This window comes from Opisthorchis viverrini (assembly GCF_000715545.1).
Source record: "Opisthorchis viverrini unplaced genomic scaffold opera_v5_104, whole genome shotgun sequence".
NCBI lineage: Eukaryota > Metazoa > Platyhelminthes > Trematoda > Opisthorchiida > Opisthorchiidae > Opisthorchis > Opisthorchis viverrini.
This window is the reverse complement of record NW_008751762.1, coordinates 867,508-873,507: the sequence shown is the minus strand read 5'-3', so window position 1 is coordinate 873,507 and position 6,000 is coordinate 867,508.

Below are 6,000 nucleotides of genomic sequence, written 5' to 3'. Positions count from 1 at the left end.
TGCTCACAATGAGTGTGGTAATCAGGGAGGAATTAGCTTGACACACACCGTAACCAGACCTTTTGCGTTTGCTGCATCATGACTGCATCAGCGGTGTGGTAATGAGGTAAACTTTTGAAGGTCTCAGGTCTCTGGAGGGCGTTCAGATCTCTCAAAGTGTGAACCTTGTCAACCTGGAATAAGCAAGCGACATTGTCCTCAGTTTTGCTAAATAGAAAGCATTCCTAGAAAAGTAATCAAGTCCTTCGACATGTGCTTCGCAAACTTCACAGTACAAATTCATGCTGCGGGACTTACAGTTTTTGAACATCCCTTGGGGAAGCTAGAGTGACATTAGAAGTTCTGGAACACGATAGGTATCTCAGAAGTTGCATTAGCCATGCCGGTAGTGACAGACGAAGTGAACTCACAAATCTGGAACAGCATAACTACGTTTGCCAATTCGAGTCACTTGTGGCCCCAAAGCAGACACGCAGCAAAAGACGCGTGTACGGTACGGGCTCTACAGCAAGATTTGTCCACTTCTGGTGGAGGATCTGAGACATCTTCAGGTTTCTGATAACCGATGTTTCAGAACTACAAATGGAATCTGCTAGAATCATCAGGTTCGAAGTGATCAAGAGAGGGGCTTTTGTTGACGTAGAGAGTACCTTAGAGAGTCCTTAAACAACTGGGCCATGCGTTACGCATGCTGATGTACCGCCCGCTGAGACGAGCACTGTTTTCCGGGCCTAATTTGGAGTGCCGGGAACCTAGAGGTGGACAGCATTTGATAAGACAGGAGAGAATGAGGGATTTTGTGGAAAGTTTGGGCATTGTTGGTGCTGTTCACCTTCCAGGTCTACATAGCCCTCCGTGTGATTGGTTGGAGACCCTGAAGGATGTGTGGTTAACCGATGTCAGTGGTGTTCATGCTGCCAGTTTCAATGTAGTTTGTCTGACAGTGTTGTGTTTTGGGATATTTGTGGTAGGCTAACCCTAGGCCCTCGTTCTTGTCCCATTTCTTTCTTTTTTTCAATGCAAGGCTTTATTCAAATAAACTGACATGTTTATTCGGCAGTGAAGCACCAGTTTCCTCATCTGATATTGCCACCACTGGTGATGATGATGATGATAGTTAGTTAGATTTGACTTTCATTATGATTAGCGCAACTTCATCTTCACAACTGGACGTGTATTGTTCGGCGGAATAGAAGGTGAAGTCAAAAGCGAAATCAATCTTCTGAAACGAACGTAATCACCTGGTCCTGGTTGTGCTTACCCTAACTCGTTTAAGAATGGATAAGAAGGACTTGCTCACAGTCTCACAACCAAGGTGGAACACTTGAGGACGAACTATGTGCCAGATGAATGACAGATATCTGATATTAGGTCTGAATGTGAGAGTCGTCAGGGTACCAGTTTAGTCTCCATCGCACCTATATCTTCCTACCCGGGCCTACTGGCACATCATAGAGGCAAAAATAGGGAAACCAGATAGCGTTCCTTGCAGGTCGTCAATGGAATGACCACATATTACTCTTGTGAATATTCCCAGAACACGGGATGTCTATAGAAAATTCCCTTTTGTGGTTGGATCCGCTGCAGACTTGAGGGTAATAAAAGTAATCAAACGTTTTCATGAAGGTCTCAATAAAACCAGTCCCCGCGAGTTCTGGAGAATTCCGCTGTCAGGAACCTCAACTATCAGTTCAGTCAATCTCACAACAACAGGTTCCATGACGTTGCAATTTTGTACATAGCCAACTATTCTGTCTAACAAACTATGCCTAAATCTGTGACAAACTAAGCGTGTCAACACGGACTTTTTCCGCAAATTGCAGGGATTCAAACTTTCTATACAGAATCTGACTGGGTTGACCCATAATCAGGGTTCTAACTTTCGAGGTCACGCCTACAATTGCTTTCATTCTACAGTGATGTCACTGAGGTTAGTATTCTCCATTGGTTCGCGCATTAGACAATATGATAATTGGAAAATAATTTACCTCTGAGGTGCTACTGAACCTCGGGAGAGAAGCTGTACATATACGTGCATACTGGCAACCCACCCTAGTTCATGGATTAAACACTGATGGAGGAACTCACAAATTACGAACAGATTTTCTGTGCGCAACGGGTTGACTCCCACGAAGTATGCTTTCGGCCGAAGCTGGAAAAAAGAATAGTGGCAGTCTTCAATCAATTGGAAAAAGTTCGGAACCGATTGAGAAGTCATCGTTTCAGAAGAGCTTGGTAAACAATCGGTAGTTTTTATTTGGGCAACGTTTCGCTTTTGACACAAAAGCTTCATCATGCCAAGTCTTGGGTCACTGGAGCTGACACGTGTTGGTGTGCGGTCATCAGAAGTAAGAGTGGTCATCATCTGAAGTCCACTTGACCTCAACCCCCCCTCAAACTAAATTGTCGGAGCACTCACAACCCCACAAAGGCCAGGGAAAATCTAACAGCGGCACCCGAGGTGAATCATCAAGTGAAGCACCCTGAAGTTGAAGCCTCGGGTGCCGCTGTTAGATTTTCCCTGGCCTTTGTGGGGTTGTGAGTGCTCCGACAATTTAGTTTGAGGGGGGGTTGAGGTCAAGTGGACTTCAGATGATGACCACTCTTACTTCTGATGACCGCACACCAACACGTGTCAGCTCCAGTGACCCAAGACTTGGCATGATGAAGCTTTTGTGTCAAAAGCGAAACGTTGCCCACATAAAAACTACCGATTGTTCACCAAGCTCTTCTGAAATAGTGACAGTTGTTTGCCAGCTTAAATGGGTTGCATCATTTTTGGCAATGACCTGCACATCCCCAGAGAACGAAGGAGAAATATCCGAGATACTACTGATTTCTTCTCCAGAAAATCTTCGCATAAAGGCTTTTCCTTATACAGTCAATATTTTCGTTCCGTACGTGTTTCTTCTTCTGAACTTACCGAGCTAGACCCTTTTTGTTCTGACGTGTGAATAATCTCTTGGAGGGGAATGCGACTTTTAGAGCTTACTTGCCAAGGGTTGATCGACTTATAAATCAAAATCAAAACTGTTGCCGGTGGCCATGTTTAGTAAAGTACCATCGTTAAAAACATGAACAAAGACAGACAGTAAACAAGACAGCGACTGACGCTTATGCGCGGAGAGATCATTTCAATCCTTCACACCTTTTGGCACACGCGTTCAAACTCAATCTCAGCAAGTAAGTGATGATTGTTCAAGGGAAAAATTTTAGCACAATAATATGTTTGTCTTGCTCATATCCTATGATAGTTTCGGTGATCAAGTCGTTGAACGGAGATTCTTCTAAGAAAAGACCGCTGTTTCTCACATTAATTATTCGGGCGGCTTCTTCCAAATCCAAACGCTTTGCCTGTTCGATCTCATCTAATTTGTTCTTATCAGATCAGCGAGTTTGCCTTCTGCCTGATTCAACTCCAAGATAAGTCATCTTTTCAATGCTGCGTACCACCTCTGTGACCTTTCTAGCCATTGTTGACGGTTGCCAGAACCGAAGCAGTCGGTTTCTACTGTGTTTGACGTGAGCCATCGACTGCTTACTCATGCGAGCGTACGTGACTCGAGTGTACGTGCCTTTATTTGTGAAATATTCTGCTCGTATGTGCGCGTATGTGACTATCAAAATATGCGGCAGTCAAGCGATCTGATGTACTGATGTCATCAGCCACAAGAATTTTTTGGGCATCCATTGGACAGTAGTGTCTTGCATATTTTCCGCTCTTCTTTCGAGGACAATTTTAGCTACGTGTTTGACAGGCTCGGACATAGAACGACCTTCTTGAAAACTTCTAAGTTTCGCGTCATGTGACCACAAAAAGAGTTTATTGCTCTCAAAGGAGGAGAAACAATTAAGGGGTACTTTGTTATCCACCGAACACACAGACAGGTTTATTGATGTGTATGATTAGGTAAAGACACCTACAACTATCTTTCCAAATTGAACGAGCAAGAAAGTTCTCCTATACCTACTTTCCAGAAAGGACCACTTGTACAAGTCTATGAAACAGAAGTTAGGAGCTGCAGTCAACAGGATGCCCCACCGAACATTCCAGTTTGATGTCAGCAACACGTAGCGTCCCATGTAGTCCGTCAGTTCATTCACAATTTCGTTAACACTTATATTAGCAGAACTAAAAACAGCTTACGTGGGCCGACTTTCTAACATCTGTTGAGTTGATGGGAAACCGTCATCCAAACACTAGTTGTGTAACAACATTCCGCTCGTGGGCTGTCGACAGATTTTCAGCAACCGTATGAGTAGTACATTACAAAGATAAACATTCCGAAGGCTTTCACATTCAGCGATGTCATGCTGACCGAGTTAGTGTGCCCAAAAGTCACAGAGACAAGCACATGAATTTGAATGACTGCCACGCTTGTATCGATTACGCTAGATTATTCCCATGTTCGAATGTAATCTGAGTGCATTTGATATCGCGATTGTAGACGGGATTCCAGCCAACCCGTGAATTTTGTCTTTTAACGTCCAAGAGATTCAATGTTTCAAATCATTAGTGAGTAGTTCGAATGGTCAATTTTGTTTGTATGATTATCGGTCATCGTGGGTCTTTGTGAATGTTTACAGTAAAAGTGTGATGAAAGGCCAGAAAATTCAGCAATCTTTTGCTTATTCATCAGACGGACGTAAAGCGATCCGAATAGTTGGCAGTTTTAACCCGTTCCTTTGCAGACTATATGTTTTTCGAGGAATTTGTGCAGCTGGTAAACACACTCTAAAAGAAAGCGCTTTGTATCATAACGAATAAGATTGGGCGAAAAGTGTGAACTCTCTAAGCGGAAAATATCAAGGATGAAACCGTTGGACAACATTAGCAGTGTTGCCAATTTCAAAACCTTACAGAAAACTATCGTACAGCATGATTCGTGACGCGCTCCTTGGATTTTCCCTAACTAGACATCACAGGGACCAGTTTGTCTGCCATTCTGAATGCAACGTCCAATGCGTATGGAATTTCTATTGTGCAAAGAAATGTCTGTTATTGATACGCTGTGGGCTGTCCTGCAATTGGATAGGAAAACCATCATAAACTAGAAATAAGGTGTTCACGAGTGGTTCAGACAACTGCCTTGCGAAGGTCAAGCGACAAGCGTAGCTAAACACACACTCGAAAAGGTAAGCTCGCAAGTAACCGATTTGTCGAGAAGTTTCATGATGACATTGACAGATTCTATGTGCGGCTGATTCGCCTTGCTCTGGACTGAGTCCAACTCATTTCAAAAACTTTATTCATGCATCAGCACTTACCGGTAAGGATGGGATCCGTTTGCTTTATAGTCGGATTTTGTGTCAGCAATCGGCTACCTTCCTGTGCACCTATTCGTTTCCGTGTGTCGCGTGCCAAGAACGACTGCCTGAAGGTCTGTACCATTGTGCGGTTTCCTCGTGTGGACCGGCTAAGAGCTGAAGCGATCGGACAAGACAAGGATAAGGCTATTTGTGACCAAAAAACAGAACAGAAACATCCGGGGCATTCACTACTTCCCACAACCATTATCAGCTGACAGACTACGCGATTGCTACACATCACAAAGGACACTCAGGGTAAACAGAAGATCATCGTTCCAAACTGGTAAAGAGCATTTGGGGACAAAGTTACTGGAAAAGGAAATAGGTCCACTTTGAATTATATGTAGTTAAGAAAATCACTTAAGAATGATGCATATAAATTGCAGACTGATAGTGCGCAAATAACTTGTTATTCTTGGTTGTTTTGTTTCGGATAACTATTGCAAGAAGACAGTTGCACGCACTTCAGGGGCAGCTTAAAATTGGTAGTGTGACAACCAGCGAATACCTGATCGACTAAAGTTTGAAATCAACATAGGCAATAGTGGTCGAAAGCTGAAATCAGCTGCCTTCTAGCTTGTTCCTTTCAGATCTTCTGACATTAGAAATTCTGTCAATAAGTTTATTAGTTATAATCAATCTACTTATGTTGCTGTTTAGACGCAACATGCTACTCATAAGGTTGCTGAA